General features: G+C 38.2%; 1 long non-coding RNA gene across 1 annotated transcript in view; it reads left to right on the forward strand.

Moving 5' to 3' along the window:
- LOC105864830 (uncharacterized) overlaps window positions 1-19063 on the forward strand; it is a 526685-nt gene that overhangs the window by 245646 nt on the left and 261976 nt on the right. The window lies entirely within an intron of this gene.

Below are 19063 nucleotides of genomic sequence, written 5' to 3' on the forward strand. Positions count from 1 at the left end.
AGAGGAAGAAAAAAAAAAAACAGACTAAGTTACTCATATAAATGGGAAAATAGAATGACAGCAGAGGTGTATTGAATATGAATCTGTTCCCTCCTCAAATTGTTTGAAAAAAAATCATATGTGGGAAAGTCTAAGAATTTTATCTTAGCCAGGAAAATATAGATTGTCTCTTTTCCAGGTTGATTGATGAGACAGAAAAGCTTTGTGGGGGAGAAATCTCAATCCATTTTTCATGAATAATATTTTAATTCTTTGCTCCTAATTCAAGAAGGCCTTGAAACTATTGCATTTTAGGGTGGTGGGGTGGAGTTTAATCTTTATTTTATTTTTTTTTTGGAGTTTAATTCTAATCAGTGATGATTATAAGTAGAAAATATATGCATGCATTCATATTTGTGCAAAATATCCGTGAACTTCCTAAAGTGATGAAAGAGATAGTATAATCCCAAATAATGGGTAAGTAATAGCAGAATTCCATTGGGCAAGGAAGAAAGTAGCTGGAATAATAAGTTAAATCTCCTGTGAATCTGGGGAGTCCAGAAGAGTCCAGTGATTTGTCTAGTAACCATTGTGGAAAGATGTTGCACAATGAACAGGTCAGGTGACATGGAAAGACAGGACTCTCTGGTCTGGGGGGCTTTCCTATAGATAGAAGTTTAGGCCAAATGGTCTACTGATACTGCACACCAGTCTATCCTCAACTGAGGAGATAAAAAGCAACTCACCAAGAAGATGCTTCTTATATATTTTCTCCCTTAGAATTCCTTCTAAAGCACTCATAATTTATCCATTCTCTGCCCATGAACCTTAATGACCTGCTAGCACTCTTGAGTACCCTCTCTTTCTCTCTCTCACTCTCTCTCACTCTCTGCCCCTGCACTCCCATGTGTGTGTGTGTGTGTGTGTGTGTGTGTGTGTGTGTGTGTGGTGGGGGGTATGCGTGTGTGTCTGTGTGTCTACTTCTCCCTCTCTTCTCCCCTTCCTTTATTCCCTCCCTGTCCCATACCTCCCCCTATTCCTGCTATGGGGGTGATAGGAAGAGACAGCAAAGTTAATGCTATGGACATATTTTCCAGGAACTAGAGTCTCTGCCTTTTTGTTCTTGGTCCCTATGCAGCTCTGAGACATAAGGGCCCATTAAAAAAAGACACAACTGAGAACATTACTGTAGGTTTAAAATTCAAAAGTTGCACATGTACATTGCCATAGTCTTCCATGGCATGGGTGGCATTCTTCCTTTCCCACAAAGGGAAGTGTAGGAAGAGTGGAATCCAGAAGGCCTGGTTCTCTAGCAGCCTCTCAAAAGATGCTGCCATGATGTTCTGCAAACATCTGAAAAAGGTGCATCATAGCTGCTGCTGCATGGCCCAGATGTCTTTGCACAAATATTACTGGGTCATGAGCTGCTCAAGTGTCAGGGGTTTGGTCTGATGTATATTGTATATGTCACGAGAAAAAGGAATCTTGGGCCGCAGAATATGTGACAATTTTACTTGAAATGCTTGTGGCTGGTGGTCAGTTTCCTCTCTTGTGAATTGAGATTAGTAACACCTATTCTTTGCAATTCATAGGATGGTTATGAGCTGAAACTGTAAATTACTGTGAAAATCTTCACATTCACTTTTTCAGGTAAAATTGCCAAGTGTTATGAAGCTACCCTGGGTACATTGAGGGTTTTCCTGTGTTGGAGCAGTGCCATGGCTCCCAATGACATTTCATTGCACTCTTTTGCTTTTGTTGTGATTTTAGGACCTTTTCACTTCTATTTAGCCTCCAACTCTCTGGCCAGGCTCCTTCATCTGCCATCCTTAAATGTCAATAAAATGAGTTACGATCATTAACCCCAATTCTAAACAATCACCTTGATGAGCTATCCACTCATGCCTTTATACAATGATTTCTCTCATCTTCCAGGCTCAAGATCTTTGCCTCCTCAGTCCCACGTTAATATTTATCTCTGATCCCTTCAATTCAGCAGTTTTATAGAGTTTTCCCCAATTTTTAAAAATCATTATTTTACTCTTTTTCTCTTCCCCGGCTCCTGGTATTCTGGTTGGCCTTGATGATGACTGTTATACTCTAGCCACAGACACTGAATAATTTTATCCAGGCAAAGTCAAACTACAGCCACTCAAAATACAAAAGACAGAATATCCCACTATATGTCTCTGCTTCTAGGTTTATTCATTCAAGCTACCTTATACACTAGTTAAATGAGCATCAGTTAATTAATCTCTTTGAGTCTCAGTTTTCCTCCTGTCAGAAATATGAATAACAATAGTACCTGTCATAGTGTGAATTGTTTTAGAGAATGTGTGTAGATGCACAGTGCTTAGAATGCCATCTGACTTATAGCAAACGTACAATAAGAGTATAGCTACTATTATTATTCACTCACTCTTGGTTTGAATTTTGGAATGAGCTGATTTTCAGTTTATGACCTAGTCTTTTACTGGATATTTACCATGAGCCAAAAGACAAAAATAATAAAAGGGCTAATTCCTCATGATACAGCGGTGCTTGAACTGTTTCATCACAGATTGCTTTAGAGAATACTGATGAGCTCTGCCCCTGTGATTGGCGCAAGACGGTGGTGGAGAGGATCACAGTCCAGATGTTTCTTCCATGAAGAGGGAGCTCCAGCAATTTCACATATCTGGCCTCTTTCTACTTCTCATTCAATGCTTCCCAGGAATGAAGGAGCTACTTAGTTTGATTGATGAGTTTAGACAGAGAAATGGGGCATACATAGCCTAGTGACTTTTGCTAAATATCTCCTGAAAGCCATCTCAGCCCCCCTTGCATAGAATGGACTCTGTTCTTTTGTGCCCTGTAAAATTTCTACAGGCTTAGGCCCTCATCTGGGGAGGTTTGATGTTTTACATCACTTCTTGTAACTGGGTAGGTTAAGTCTATCGACTTCTGGGTTTCAATATTATAAAGTCCACTTTCTGATGATGGGTAATACTATAAGTTTTATGACATAAAACTGATTTTTTTTTCCTGTATTATTTTGCTAGGTCTACTGTAACAAAATATGACATGACAGACTAGGTGGTTTAAACAACAGAAAATTATTCTCTCACATTCTTAAATCCAGAAGTCTAAGATCAAAGTGTCAGTAGGTTTTCTTTCTCCTGAGGTCTCCCTTTCTGTCTCACAGATGGCTGCTTTCTCACTGCGTCCTCACGTGGCTTTTTCTCTGTGCACACACATCCTTGATATCTCTTCCTCTTATAAAAACACCAGCCCTACTGAATGAGGCTTCCACCCTTATGACCTCATTTAACCTTAATGACCTCTACATGGGCCCTTTTGTCCAAACACAGTCACATTCTACGGTACTGAGGATGAGGGCTTTAGCATAGTAATTGCGGGGGACACGATTCAGTTCATAAAAGGTTCATATTGGCCTTTCGGTTCTTTCCAAAGCTCTTGTTTGGATAAGACAACACAAATGAGTCATTTTGGGGACATCATTAGCCCTAGAGCAGTGTTTTTCAACCTTATTTTTATTAACTCCATAAGGAACATTTTTAGACATTCTTTGTTTCCCTAACCAAAACCGCCTCCCAGGAAATTGTAATACTGCATAGATATTGGTTTATGTACTGTGGCCATATGGAGAGCCATAAGCCATTCTAATATCTGAGATGTTTGGGGCCTAAGAACCAATTTATGTCCTTTTAGGGGTGGTCTTGAATGCAACAGAGATTAAATGAAAAGCAGGGACAAAGGGAAGTCAGCAAGGAAGTAATATGACTCACACCAGAGCTCCAAGGCTTCTTCCAAAGCAGTGCTCTGAGCCCTCTCTGCTCCAGGCACCTCAGAGAGGGAGAGTCCACACTCTGAGAACATAAAAGCATTCTCTTAATCTGCAGAGCCCTGATCTAAGTAAGTAAAGACATGTTTCTATCTCTCTGTCCATGATACACCACCATATTTTGCAGGTATATTTGGGGTTAATTGCCTAATTTAAAATACAAAGTGAGTAGCATATATAAAATTCCATCTTATGAGGTCTGATGAATATGAACAAGACACCTCAATGTAATCTGTAATTATTGTCTAGAATAGCTGAAACTAAGCCATTAAATATTCATGTTGCTCTCTTTTGAAAGGGCCCATATGAATTATGATACCATAAACAGAAAACAAAAAAGAGCTTCTGGATATGAGCCCCAATGGTCCTGGGAAAATTGGATAGCCACATGTAGAAGACTGAAACAGGATCCACACCTCTCACCTCTTACACAAATTAACTCACAATGGATAACAGACTTAAACCTAAGGCATGAAACCATAAAAATTCTAGAAGAAAACATTTGAACAACTCTTATAGACATTGGCCTAGGCAAATAATTTATGAATAACACTGAAAAAGCAATTACAGCATCAATAAAAATAAATAAGTGTGACCTGATCAAATTAAAAGGTTTCTGCACAGCCAAAGAAACTGTCATTAGAGCAAATAGACAACATACAGAATGGAGAAAATATTTGCATGCTACACATCCAATAAAGGGCTGATATCTAGGATCTATATAGAACTCAGGAAAATCTGCAAGAAAAAAATTAAACAACCCATTAAAAAGTGGGCAAAGGACATGAACAGAAATTTTCAAAAGAAGACAGACAAATGGCCAACAAGCATGAAAAAATGCTCAACATCTCTAATCTTCAGGGAAATACAAATCAAAACCACAATAATATCACTTAACTCCAGTAAGAATAGCTTTTATCAAAAAGTCCCAAAACAACAAATGTTGATGTGGATGTGGAGAGATAGGAACACTCCCACACTGCTGGTGGGACTGCAAACTAGTACAACCTCTGTAGAAAGCAATATGGAGATGTGTCAAAGAGATACAAGCGGAACTACCATTTGATCCAGCAATACCACTACTGGGCATCTACCCTAAGAAAAAAAAAAGACATTCTATACAAAAGCCATCTGCACTCAAATGTTGATAGCAGCACAATTCACAATTGCAAATATGTGGAAACAACCCAAGTGCCCATCGATACACGAATGGATTAATAAAAAGTGGTATATGTATACCATGGAGCACTACTTAGCCACAAAAAACAATGGTGATCCAGCACCTCTTGTATTATCCTGGATAAAGCTGGAGCCCATTCTCTGAAGTGAAGTATCACAAGAATGGAAAAACAAGCACCACATGTACTCATCATCAAATTGGTACTAATTGATGAACACTAATGTGCACATATGGGAAGTAACATTCATTAGGTGTTTGGCAGGCGGGAGGTGGGGAGGGAAGGGATCAGTATATTCACACCTAAGGGGTGTAGTGCATGTTGTCTGGAGGGTGGGCACGTGTGTAGCTCTGACTCAGGTGGTACAAATGCAATATATGTAACCTAAATAGTTGTACCCCTGTAATATTTTGAAATTATATATATATATATATACAATTTCAATTATATATATATTATATAAAGTTCTCAAAACAGTGTGTGGAAGAAAAACAAAGTTACTGAGACAGGAATATCAAATCATAGATGCTGACATGCTATTGTGCTGCTTCTCACATGAACAAGTCTATGAGATCTTCTGAAGAAGTGTCACACAGATGCATTTATTCTGTAGAAGCTAATGAACGATATGCCTGGCAATAACAGAAAAGGATAACAACAGCAAAAATAACAGAAGATTTGCAACAACCGACCTCTGAGATCATTTCCATGCCAGACATGGGGCCAAGCATAACCTCATTTAATACTCCAACAGCCCTAGGAGGCAATTGTAATCATCACTCTTATTCTGCAGACGAGTCACAAGGAGATTTAACGAGGCAAATAGCTTGTTCCATGTCAAACCAAGGTCTATCTGATTACAGAGTCTGTGTATTTTACCACTACCCATTCTGGCCGCTACCTGTTCCCAGCTCCTGGGTAGAGATAATAAAACTGATCTTCACAATGCCAGCACTACTATTCTTCTTATATTTTGCCTTTTATACTATAAAAGGGATCTCCCTGGGAAAGCAGGCTACTCTCATATGAAAGGAGAAGAAATGAATCATTTGGAGAAGAACTGTGGCCAGAGGCAGTGCTGCAGTATCATCTGTAAAATTACTGTACCCTCATAATGTCCTCCCCTCTGAAGTAAATAAGTATCATAGGTAATGATTCCTATCTTACAAATGAGGATACCAAGGACTAGAGAATTCAACGATTTATCCAAGATTCTATATCCAGACAGAGGCATCAAAAAGAACTGAAACCTTCTAAATTTGCTGCCAGACCCCCTACTTCATACTGTTCCTACCAAGGGAGATGGCCATCATGTCCTCTCCCTTTCCTCTTTGGGAAACCGAAGTTTCCCTTTCTGCCCCTTGCCCTCCCCTCTCCTCCCCACTTCCTCACCACCACTGAGGTTTTGAAGTTTGTAAGTCATTTGGAGGAGATCAACTTCTCCAGCATCCAGTCTCTTGCTAAACAAGTCTGCAGTACATAAGGCACAGAAAGGATTTACATCTTTGACTCTCTTCCAGCAGATATTACTTATCTTGAACTGCCAGCAGAGTCTCGTCTATGTGATGTGCGTGACAGTGAAGAATAGCTTTTTGCTGCATTGCCGGGCTTGCATGGGTAAAAGAAATTAGAAGTCATTGTTTGATGGAATGAATATTCAGGGACATCTCTGGGAAATCTTGGCAAAGGGGGTGAGGTGTGCGACCTAGTTTTAAGGGGCTATAAAATGCCCCCCAAGTCACTGAGCCCTTACAATGATTTTGTAGAGACTTGGCAAGAAAGCAAATTACAAAAAAAAGAGAAAGAGTGAGAGGGATTATTCAACCTTCCTTAAGACTTCTATATGCCAAATCTTTCCCAGTAAATCTTTTCTTGAATTACATATCATGTGAGAAAAGTTTTTTTTATAACCTAGTCCTTTAAAACTTGCAATGAATTGTGTCTTGTAAACATAATTGTAAGAGGTAGTCATTATAGATAGTGGCTGGATATATATCCTAGTAGTGCCTTGCATGCATAAAACAGTCAACAAATGGTAACTCTTATTAATTGCATTGCTCATTTCATGTATACATATCTATTGTTTAATATTTTTTTTCTCCAAAGCATAGTACATCTTGAGAGATACAGGAGATATCTGCATTTTATAGTATGCCTGTGGTACAATGACACCTAGTTTTCAAATTTATCTTCACTGTCCTTAGCACAGAGTAGAAAAATATAATAAGTGAACTTATTTTTGGATAAATTCATTGGGAATATCCAGTGATTATCAGATGTTATAATTAAAATTGTTAAATGTGAAATACATTTGGTTGATTTAGCATAGTTAGTTAAAATGTGGTAAAAAGATACTTTTCTTCACAATTTTTTATAATATGCTTGAACAAGGTGATCTCAGTTTATTTTGATATTTTCTTACCACTTACACAAGTGTTTTAAAATTGTACACAAGGATCAATTATACTGATGTCAATTTAATATTATTGGATCATGTGCAAATGTATCAAGTGTATTTTTACATTTTAATAGAATGGTTTATCTCTGAATCCATAGTCTTAGTAAGCTTAAAAACTCTTCAGAATGAGATATAAGGTGGGATTGAACTCAAGGATGTAATCTTGGTATTGAACATTAAGTCAGAATCCTACTTTGATACATATAATAATGTGTTGAAAAATAAAATACACTTGATAGGCACAAACATATTTTTTCAACATAAGCATAAGCTTAGTGTTAAGCACTAACATAATATAAACTATTTCGAGGGTTTTAGTCACAGCACATATGTGGCTTTTTCTGCCATCTACTCCAATATAAAATGCTAGCAATATAAGATCTACTTTAGAATTAATTAAAAGAAAGTGAGTACACCTCTCGTTGCAAAATATATGTATTCTTAAAATGTTTAACATGAATATTTCCATATATTATTGTCTATCCCAAATGCACATGGATAGCTCTGTGCATGGTTTTATCTTAGATCAACTCCTCATATGTGGCAAAAATGGATGAAAGATTTATAGACCTTGTAGAGGTAACTAGGTACCGTTTCAAGGGGCAGGGGGTCCTGAGAGAAAAAGCAAGCTATTTTCCACCAGCACTAGCCAGCATTTTTCCAAACTAGGTGTGTATCCACGCATGAACCAGCATAAAATTAAATACAGAGTTAATCCCAGACTAGCTACAAGACTGAGGGTATCGTTGGTCCCTTAAAAGAAAATATAGTTGGTATTGGTAAAAGAAGCAGAAACTAGATGATGAAGCAGCCAACATTTGCCCACTGCAGCTAGTATATCTGAATCGCTAGAGGTCCAGCCAGGGGATTTGCATTTTTAACAAATCTCCCAGGTAATTCTTATTGGCGTTACAGTTCAAGAACCACTCTTTGTGTATAATCACTGCACTTCTAGAAGCACCTTGACTATTGCTTAGAAGAGTAAGGAAGCTCATTAATATTTGATGACCTGCAGAAGTGATTAATGTTCTATGGCACTGAAAGGGAGAAGAATAGCCACCTGACTCTACTGATAGGAACTTCCAGTGGGGTTTATCTGTTCCAGATCCCTAGGCGTTTCTCAGACCCTCAGGGCAGGTGATTGAGCAGGAAGAACAGAGGAAATAGCTACTCTTTTTCACCAGAGAAACACCAATTTCAGCTGGTTTATATTTTGAGTTTCCACACTGGACGGCATCTTCAGAAATTATTCTATTGCTGGGGGCGGGGGAATAGCTGAACATTCTTGATCATCCATTTTGAACATGTAACTGAGGCACAGAGAGGTCAATTGAGGACCAGGGTGTGAATTCAGATCCTCTGACTCTCAGTGCAGTGCTCCTTCAAGCTTGGATTCCATAAAACTGAAGAGTACAAAGTTAGGAATACCGCTTTAGAGGATTATTTTGTCTCAAGTAGGCAGCCCATTCCTGCCAAGATGCACCACATATGGGATTCTGCCTCATGTCACGAATCACATCTTCGCTATCTCTGTGTTCTACTTGCTTGCTCACATAAAATGCAGCCCATCCATATGTGAGTGGAAATCGTGATCCAGAAGCAAGGACAGTGGGAAGCAGGAAGGAAAGAGATGAGAACTCATCTGGTTTGTCTTTCTTTAAGCATTATGATGGAGAACCCACTAGTCAGTAAAAGCCACCAGGTCTGGGTATCTACCTATAAACATGTTTAGCTTTTTTGTCTGTTCTTTCTATTGTTTCTTTTAACTGACTTTCATCAAAGCCAGTTAGGAAAGGAATGTCTGAGGATATCCAAGTCAATAATCTATAAAAGGGTTTCTTGAACTTGGTGCTATTGACATTTTGGGCCAGATGATCTTTTGTTTCGGGATGAACCTGTGCATTGTAGGATGATTAGAGGTATCTTTGGCTTCTAACCACTAGATGCCAGTGGCATCACTATCCCTCCTCAACCCCAGTTGTGACACCCAACAATGTCTTCAGACATTGTCTAATGTTGCATTGGGTCATTGCCAAATTACCTCCAACTGAGAACCACTGATATATAGGAAGAACTAAGTACACCTCACTCTACATAGAATATGCAATGAATTGTACTGGAAAAAGTGTAATTTTGTATCTTAGCCTCCACTTTTTCAGTCCAAGAACCTGGAGATGACTATTGGCTAATGGAGCTACAATAGTTCTGTTAAGCTGTTGACCTCTTCTGCATGTTCCATCATGTCTAGCTTGTCCCAGGATGTCCACTCTTTGCTAAAGAAGGTTTGTTTCTAAATCACCTTTGTCTCTCCCCTTGTTACAAGAATACTCTTTGATTGTTGAGTTTTAATTAACTGCTTTCTACAAAACCCTTTTTTTCTTTCCAAGACACTCTGCAAAATGCTACTTGTGGCTATGATATTCCACTCTATCTCCTTGATCCAAGCTCTCTGCATCTCCATCCATGCTTGCTCATGTAGATAATTCCTCTGATGTAACTGCCAGTACCTGCTGCATCTTCTGTGCCTTGGTAAGTCAGCTATGTTCGTGCATGGTTGAAAAGGAAGAGAAGTTTGAAATGACTTTGGACAAGAAAATTGCCAGCTGCTTAAAGAACATTCGAAAGCACTGATCCTCCAGTGAGCCTGAATGTAAGACACAAGCAACTTCTGGCAATACTCTTGAACACCCTTCAGCAAAGGCAATGCAAACCCAGGATATTACTCTTTTGTTACTTTAAATTCCACCATGTGGATCCTTCGTGCTTTTGCAGATGCTCTTTCCTATTCCTTTCCCCTCTACTTCTTCTTCATATTTTTTTTTTAATTTCTATACTATTTATTTAGTGCTTGAAATGTTCTTGGCATGGCACAGCCCTGGTGTTGTAAGTTGAATTAGGCTGGGTTCTCTCTCACCGTCCCTTGTAGTAGCCAGTATTATGGGTAGTAACAGCAGGTAATGAACAAGGTACTATTGTATTACAGAAGAAAGGCATCCAATTGTTTCTGAAAACCTGATAATACTTTTCACAGAGAGGACAGATAATTCTTTTTAAATGTAAAGATTTACCGGGCATGAAAACAAAGGGCATTATATACTCATAAAACAATAAGCATTGAGGCAAAGAGTTTTGGAAATGTATGACATGTATAATGAGAGGGTGTTTCTCAAATATTTGGCTAAAGAAAGATACCAATAAGTGATGTGATTGTTATATAGGAAAAGATAAAACTAAAGGAACATGTATAATAGACCCAGGCAAAGACCATAAATATTCATTAGAAGTTTTTAGGCAAGGGGTGACTTCAGATATGTAATTTTAGAGACGTCATTCTAGCATCATATGACAGGTGAAGGAGGCCAAGACAGAGGAAAGTTCTCAGTGATATATCAACAAAAGTCCTGGCAGTGGGCCTGTCATAAGGGTGTGAATCTGTGAGATAAAATGTTTGGGGCTTTGTGGCTGATTGGGGGAAAGGGATGGGGAGAGATCCAAGGCTTGAAACGTAAGTGATTTAAGAGAAAGTAAAGCCGATAAACCACATTTGGCCTTTTAGTTTCTATGGGCTGCTTATGTTGAAAATGTTTGATAGTTATTAATGACACAGAGTCACAGGCTAATGACTACAATGCAGACTAGGTTCCCTCACCAAACTGCAGTTTTGAAAAATCCCTGAGATTCCACCGCTTTTCGCTTTGACAATGAGAGTCCTCTGAAGCACCTCCCAGAGGTTCCTCTACCTCATGCACAGGTTTCTCAGGAGGCTCTTCTGAATTAATTATCTGTGTCCTCTTAATGATCCAAAGAACTTTATATTGAGTGACCTTAATTGTGTACTTGCTAGAGAGACATCTTCTGCACAACCATACATCAAAGGTGGAAGAGACAACTGGGGCTCACTCAGCTTTTATACTAAGGGAATGCTACAGATTGGCAGGGCAGGTAGTAGGCTTGGGCAGTAGTATATTTTGACTGATGATTTTTTGATTGTTGATTATGGAAATGTGGATGCACCTGATTTCATCAACCCCAGATTGACTATTTAAAGGTATTTTTGTTTCTCAGTTTGATATCCACCCACCCACCAGTAATGCATGTCACATTCCATCCTTACCTTCTTAGCACTATAATTTGATAGAAATGTAGAGGATTGTGACAGCAACAATTTCAATTCCCTGCACTTTATAGATAAGGCACAGTAAGACTCAGAGAGAGAAAGTGATTTGCCCAAGGTCACACAAAGGAGAATTTTTTTTTTTTTAAATGAGAGTGAACACTGGACAAATAAGTGTCAGGTCTAGGCTTTGCCTTCTAAGATCTGTGACAAAAAAGTGGGGAGCAATAATGAATAATGGGTTGGAAAAGTGTTTGCATCTGGAGTGTTAAGCTTTAGCCATGGGGTGAGTATCCATTGGGAAAGTTCAGAAAAGGTGAATTTTAAGGACCAAGTAAAGAATTTATTATCAGAACGATTTTTCTCCATAAGAGAGTAAGGTATATCCATGACATACTGACAAATTGATTCTAGGCAACGAGTTCATCAAACATAAAATATTGTGAGTGAGCTAGCCTGAGAAAGTGATGTGGAGAAGACTCAATGGACAAAAGGAAGAATCCATACATAGGAGAAAAGATTTAGAAGAAAATGCAGGCTGGTGGAATACCCAATACCCACCCACATCTCTATTTTTAGAGTGATTCCACCAGGATATTGAGTTCCTACCTTTCATGGTCCCACAATTGCAGACAGATGGGTGAGATTCAACTGTAGCTCTAAATATTGCTGCTTGGTAATAGTTTACTGAACAGGTTCTCTTCAAATACTTCCTTATTTCTAGAAAAGGGGGTAGGGTATAAGGAATGGGAAAAGCATGTGACTCAGGTGCGTATTATTGTCTTCTTTTTCCCTTTGTCTTTGCTCACCTCCCACAATAACTGTTGTATGGAATTCCTGTTTTCTACATCCAATAATCTACATCAAAAATAATTCTCCAAGGAAAAGTATCTCAAAATACCTGAATGCAAATTGTCAGGGTCATTAAAATGCCCTGGAACCCTTTCACTCCTTCCACAAATTGTGTGCGTGTGCCTATGTGTTGTGAGAAAACTCGTCCTAACTGTAGCTCAGAAGATATATTAATACAAACAATTGTGATAAAGTTGCTGATTTCTTCAGCTTCCGTGGTTGTGGTGAATAAGAGTGATTTGAGACTTTTAAGTATCCAATAAATGAGTTTCCAGGTTGCTAGGCCCTAGAAACTAATTGAAATCATGTGTTTTTTCCACTTAAAGATTAGCTCTGACAGTGCTTCCAAAAATAAAAGCGGGAAGTAACACTACTCATTCTATTGTTCCACAGCACAGCTATGGACTCCAGAGTGATCTCTAATGATTGCAGGTTTAGTGAGTAGCAAATCCTATAAATTAGAAAAAGTTCCAAATCACTTTCAGCTTGGCTGCCTTGAATTATGTAGAGTATCTAGGGTAATCTCCGTGTTGGTTTGGCATTGGGGTTTCAGATGAGATTGCAGGGACCCCTCTGACTCAAAAGCAATATGAGCACTTTAACACTCACCCTGGAGTTCTCCAGCACTCAGTGAGTTTGCCAATTTCCCCTTCGAGTGTATTAACAAACCAAGAAAGCATGACAGAGAACAGCTTACATTGGAAATAATGGCCCCGTGGTAAAATCTGCCAATGTCCGCACCACCTACATTGGTTATTTTCAGGTGAAAGGGAGAATGTTATTACCCCTCCCCAAACCCAACATACATTCACATCCTGGCATAATGTTTCCCTTAGCACACACCAAGATTAATCCAGAAAATGTGTCAATATATAGGACTGCTTTATCAAGGTCATTTTCAGGCAGTTTCCCTAACTTTAAGAACAAGAAATCATAATTTTAAAACAGTGTCAACACGCAAACATGCACAACCAAACACACATATATAGAAAAGGATAACATTGTAAGGATTATGAAAATACTCTGTGGCTTTTGTCTGTATCTTTAGAAGGGACCCTAGTCAGTATATTGTACTAATAATTTTAAGTCTTCACATTTAATGTCTTTCTGAGCCACCAGGCCCAGATGTCTTCTGTTCTATCTCAGGTTTACATTTTCACCTTAGAGTTCCTCCACAGGGCTCAGTGTTCTTGTCTGTAAGACTCACGTTAAGACTTGGATAAGGTGACTCACTGCTGTGTTATAAATATGCCTTTTAAAGTTTCATGTTGAAACTTACTTCCCAATGCAATAGTATTAAGAGATGGGGCGTTGAGGAGGCAAATAGGTCATGAAGGATCTACTCTTGTGACTGGGAGCAGTGCCCTTAAAGAAGCTCTGGTATTTGTGTATCTTCTAAGCTACAGTTAGGAAGGGCTTGTTCATAATACATACACATTTTACACACACAAAGCATGTGCACATACACACACACACACACACACACATATAAAATTTGTTGAAGCAGTGACAGGGTTGAAAAGAACTTTAATGACCCATGTAAGGAAACTGTCAGAAGATGCCATCCATGGAACAGGCCCTCACCAGACAACAACTCTTCTGGCACTGCCTTGTAGTTCCCTGTATCCAGAACTGTGAGAAATAATTTCTACCATCTATAAATACTCCATCTAAGGTGTTTTATTATAGCAGCTTCAATGGACTAGCACACTAATTCTTAGCTCTAAATGTTCATCATGGCATTCCATTAATTAACTTTAGTTCAAAGCCAACCTTTAGAAAGTGTGTCAGCTCAAAATCATTCCATAGTTTTCCAAAAATTTTGTAAAGAGGTGGCAATCAACATACCCAACACTATATGCTACCTCATCTCCATAAATTTGTAGCACTTAAGATAAGCCAGCCTCCTCCCCAAAATACACTTTGCTGATTCTAATCCCTGAAGCATCCAGCATCTTAATAGCTACTCTATTGATTGATAAGATGCACCCGAGTTCAGATCCTGACTCAACCACTTCCTAGCTCTCTGATCTTTAATCTCTTAATCCTGTTTTCCTATTTACAAAACAACATTGGTTAAACACTTGCTACTCTAACCATGGTCTTCAGAATCGTCAATATCACAAAGAAGCTAGTTAGAAACACAGAGCTTCAGACTCAGGTCTAGAACTTCTGAATCATAATCTCAACTTTAACAAGATCCACAAGTGATTTGCATGCACCTTAAAGTTGGAGAAGCACTGGTTCTAATGATGCAAGAAAGAACTTATGATTCCTAACAAATACTAAGTACTCATTAAATGCAGTTATGCTGGCATCAGTAAAAAATAACAAATCATAATTCTGAGAAAATCAAGGTGGAAGATATTGAATAATTTGAATAATAAAAGTAATGCCTTGCAGCATTATAATTACTGCTGTCAAAAACAAAAACACAAACGTCACAAGTGTCATCAACAACTGATTTTTAAGTAAAGACTCTGCAAATGGACTTGAAAGGATTAATATACATTGATATTTTAAAGAAAAAGACACTGAGGCCTAGTGATGTTACATATTCAAAAAAGTAGAAAATTATCCAAAAAAAAAATCCTCATATTCATATGCTACATCTTTCTTCCACCAAATTTAGCCATCTAAAATGAAATTCTAAATAGATGCTTTTCCTGCTAAATGTTCTTTTATAGTTCATTAACTGCAACAGATAAACCTCAAAGTTTTAGTGTTCACCTGTTGCTATGGTCTGAATATTTATGTCACCACCCCAAAAATTCATATGTTGAAGTCCTACCCCCCAAGGTGATGGTACTAGGAGGCGAGGCCTTTGAGAGGTGATTAGGTTATGAAGGTGGAGACCTCATGAATAGGATTTGTGTCTAATAAAAGAGACCTGAGAGACACCCCTGCCTCTTTTTCCATATGGGATTTGTCTATGAGGAAGTGGGCCCTCTCCAGACACTGAATCTGCCAGCACCTTGATCTTGGACTTTCCAGCCTCCAAAGCTGTCAGAAATAAGTTTTTGTTGTTTCTAAGCTACCTATTTTGTGGTATTTTGTTATAGCAGACTGAATGGACTAAAATATCTGTTTAGTTTCATTTTTTGATATCCTTCTCCCCTACATTCTTGCATTTGCCTCTTACACCTTCCCCCAACACCTCATTGTAATACATGCTTCTATCACTTTTTCATCACACAGGAAATTTGCATTATTTAATTGCCTTTTTTTTCCATCAACTGGAGACATCCTACTTCTTTAAGACCTTTCTTGCATATCATCTTCTCCGTAAGGAAATCCAAATTTCCTAGGAAGGCGTAGTTCGTCTGTGTCTCTAATAGAGCATACTCTCCCTCTAGCAGCTGATTACACTGTGTTGGAATTATTTGCTTACCTATCAGTTTCCCCCAATAAATGGTGCAATATTGCAAAAGTTCTTCGCCATCACTTCCTTAGCTTAAATTCCTAGATTACTGTTTGATAATAGCGGTGATTCTCAAATTTCAATGTTAATCAAAAACTCCCAGATGCTTATTAACACACAGGTTGCTGAACCACAACCACAGAGTTTCTGACTTAGTAGATACAGGGAAGGGCCTCATAACTTGCATTTCTAACAATCTCTCAGGAAATGCCGATGCTGTTAATGCAGACACTTGGAGAACCACTGACCTATATTAGGTACTCAGTGAACTTTTGTAGAAAATATAAATTGATATGGAGGTGCTTATAAGCCCTGTGCCTGGTATCAGGTAGTTCTTAGATCAAATCCTTGATCTCCCAGTTACTTTTGTTTTTGTGCATGTTTTGTTCGTGTGTGTGTGTGTTGTTGTTGTTCCTCAGAGCATTTGTTTTGTATCACTGCCTAACAAACTGGCACAAACTTAGGGGCCTAAAACACATTTATTACAGTTTGGAAGTTCCTCAAAATGATAAACATAGAATTTCTATATAACTCAAAAATTCTACTCCTAGTAAAATAGCCAAAAGAATGGATAGCAGGGACTCAAACAAATATATGTACAAACAGTCATAACAGCACTATTCACAATTGCTGAAAGGTGGAAACAACTCAAATGGTCATTGGCAGACGAATGGATAAACAAATGCTTTATATCCATATGAAACAATATTATTCAGCTACAGAAAATAGAGTACTGGTACATGCCACAATGTAGGTAAGCCTCAAAAACAGTAAGCCAAGCAAAAGTAGTCAGACACAAAGGGCACCTATTATAGGATTCCATTTATATGAAATATCCAGAATAAGTAAATCTATAGAAACAGAAAAAAGTTAGTGGCTACTAAAAGATGGGGAAGAAGATGGATGAAGAATGACCATTTAATGGGTACAGGGTTTCCTTTTGAGGTGTTGAAAATGTTTTAGAAATAGATAGTGATGATGGTTATACCACATGAGGAATGTACAAATGCCACAGAATTGTATGTTTTGAAATGGCTAACTTTATGTTATGTGAATTTTACTTCAATTTAAACAATGATTTTAAAAACACATTTATTTTCTCATAGTTTCTATGAGTTAGGAGCTTGGGCACATGTTAGCTAATTCTTCTGCTAAGGGTCTTAGAAAGCTGCAATTAAACATAGGTTTTGCTGCATGCAGAACAGAATCTTGACTGGAGAAGGATCCTTTTCTAAGCTCCTTGAAGTTGTTGGCTGAATTCATTTCCTGGCAGCTGTCGAACTCATAGCATGTTGCTTCTTCAAGGCCAGCAATAGAATCTCTCTGACTTCTCTTGCTCAGTCTGAGCTGCTTGACTCTATTGTGGTACATTTTAGAAGCTCTGTACCATTCTTAACCTCTTTCTCCATAATCTACCCAGAGGATTTATATTCATCCTTCAATCTTGACATTCTCCTTGCAGGTTTTGGCTCCCATACTTGTGTTCCCAAGACAACCAATCACCACCTCTGCTTAAGTACTGCACATCATATTGAATTATAATCATTTGCATAGAATCTGCCTTCCTATCTCATATGCTAAGTTCTGGTAAAGAAGATATCATGTCTTCTTCATATGCTGAATAGTTGGCACTCTTTTATAGAACTAACTTGATTAGATCAGACATATCCAGGATGATTTCTCTTTTGATTAAATCAAAGTCAAAGTCAAATGATTTGGGACCTTAATCATATCTGAAAACTTCCTTCACCTTTAGTAAGTCACAGAATCTGCTTGCACTCAAGTTATGTGGAGTATAAAACCCATAGGGGACACCTTTGTGTATGAATGCTACCCTAACTTCCCAATTTGTAAAGTGAGAAAATAATAGTATTATACAGATCCTTAGGTCTATCATAGGGGTTCAGTGACACAAAGTCATCACAGGGCTGGTAAATAGTGAAGTCTTAATATATTTTAGCTACCATAAAAATCATTTATCTCATTTATCATGTCAATTATTGATACTTAATTCTTCCTAATACCCACTCATTGTACCACTAATAAAGTAACTGGGGTTGATAAAGAGGAAATTATGATTACTCAATTTTACAGCTGAAAAGCAGAGACCAAACATAGATAACTCAAAATATATTTTTGAGAATAAAAACAAAACAAGAAAACACTAGCCCCTGCAAAGAAGGGACAGGTGGGCTGCCAACGAGATATGTGGGAGTTTTCTGAAGATGTCTACAGTCACGGTGCATCTTAGAGAGGGCTTTAGTGGAAGTTTTTCACCTGAATAATGGTAGCAATCAAATCAGTGAGAATTGATAGGGATGTTTGATGCAGCCACGTGATGGTTGCCTCCCCCTGTGGGACTAGGTAAGCACTTCTAAGCTATCGTTCCAGAGCCTTGTGCTATTTCATGTCTCTAAATTATTGCCGTTTTTTTCACCGCCAGTATAGGCATATTCTGGTTCTTCATGTAGCAGTGTTGAAAGCACAGTCTGCAGGCTGGTGAGGAGATGAATTTGGCACATTTTAAAGCAGAAGGGAACACTGTGATGATGTTGGATGTGTATGGACTCCAGTTTAAAATAGACTTGGATTCTATATTTGTTTGCCTGTTTGTTTTATCACTATCAATACATATAGTTGGGCCACTATATGACCTAGTTAAACCTTGGCTTCTTGATCTGTCAAATAAAAATAACCATTTCTAAGTTTTAATGTTGATTGGCCCTCCACAAATTGTGGTTGACTATAGGTAGCTATTTTGTTGTTCTTGCTCATTGATGTTATAGAGGTTATTCAAATACCTAACCCAGAGCCTATTGCAATCAGGCTCAGTGATGACCCCCATTTATGCAAAGGTTCAGATGAAGCAAAGAGATTGGATAATGTTAGCTTTTCTGGAAGCTGTGATCTTGAATCAAACTACATGAGTCAGAATCTGTGCTTGAGTTGTGTGACCTGGAACCTACCCCCAACTATTTATTCCAGTTGCATCATCTATAAAATGTTGATGTCATAGGAATACCTTGAGGATAGGAGAACCTGATCCAATAGATTTCCTAACCAATGCTTTGTATAAAGTGCTCAATGGGGGTGGAGATATTAGAAAGAAATAAAGAGGAAAAAAATAAGAATTTGAAATTATTCCTTATTCCTTTCTCAAAAATCTAAGCCTTTACACCCTATTATGATATATTTAGAGGCTCTGTACCAATACTAC

The sequence above is a fragment of the Microcebus murinus genome, chromosome 20 (genome assembly GCF_040939455.1).
Source record: "Microcebus murinus isolate Inina chromosome 20, M.murinus_Inina_mat1.0, whole genome shotgun sequence".
Lineage (NCBI taxonomy): Eukaryota > Metazoa > Chordata > Mammalia > Primates > Cheirogaleidae > Microcebus > Microcebus murinus.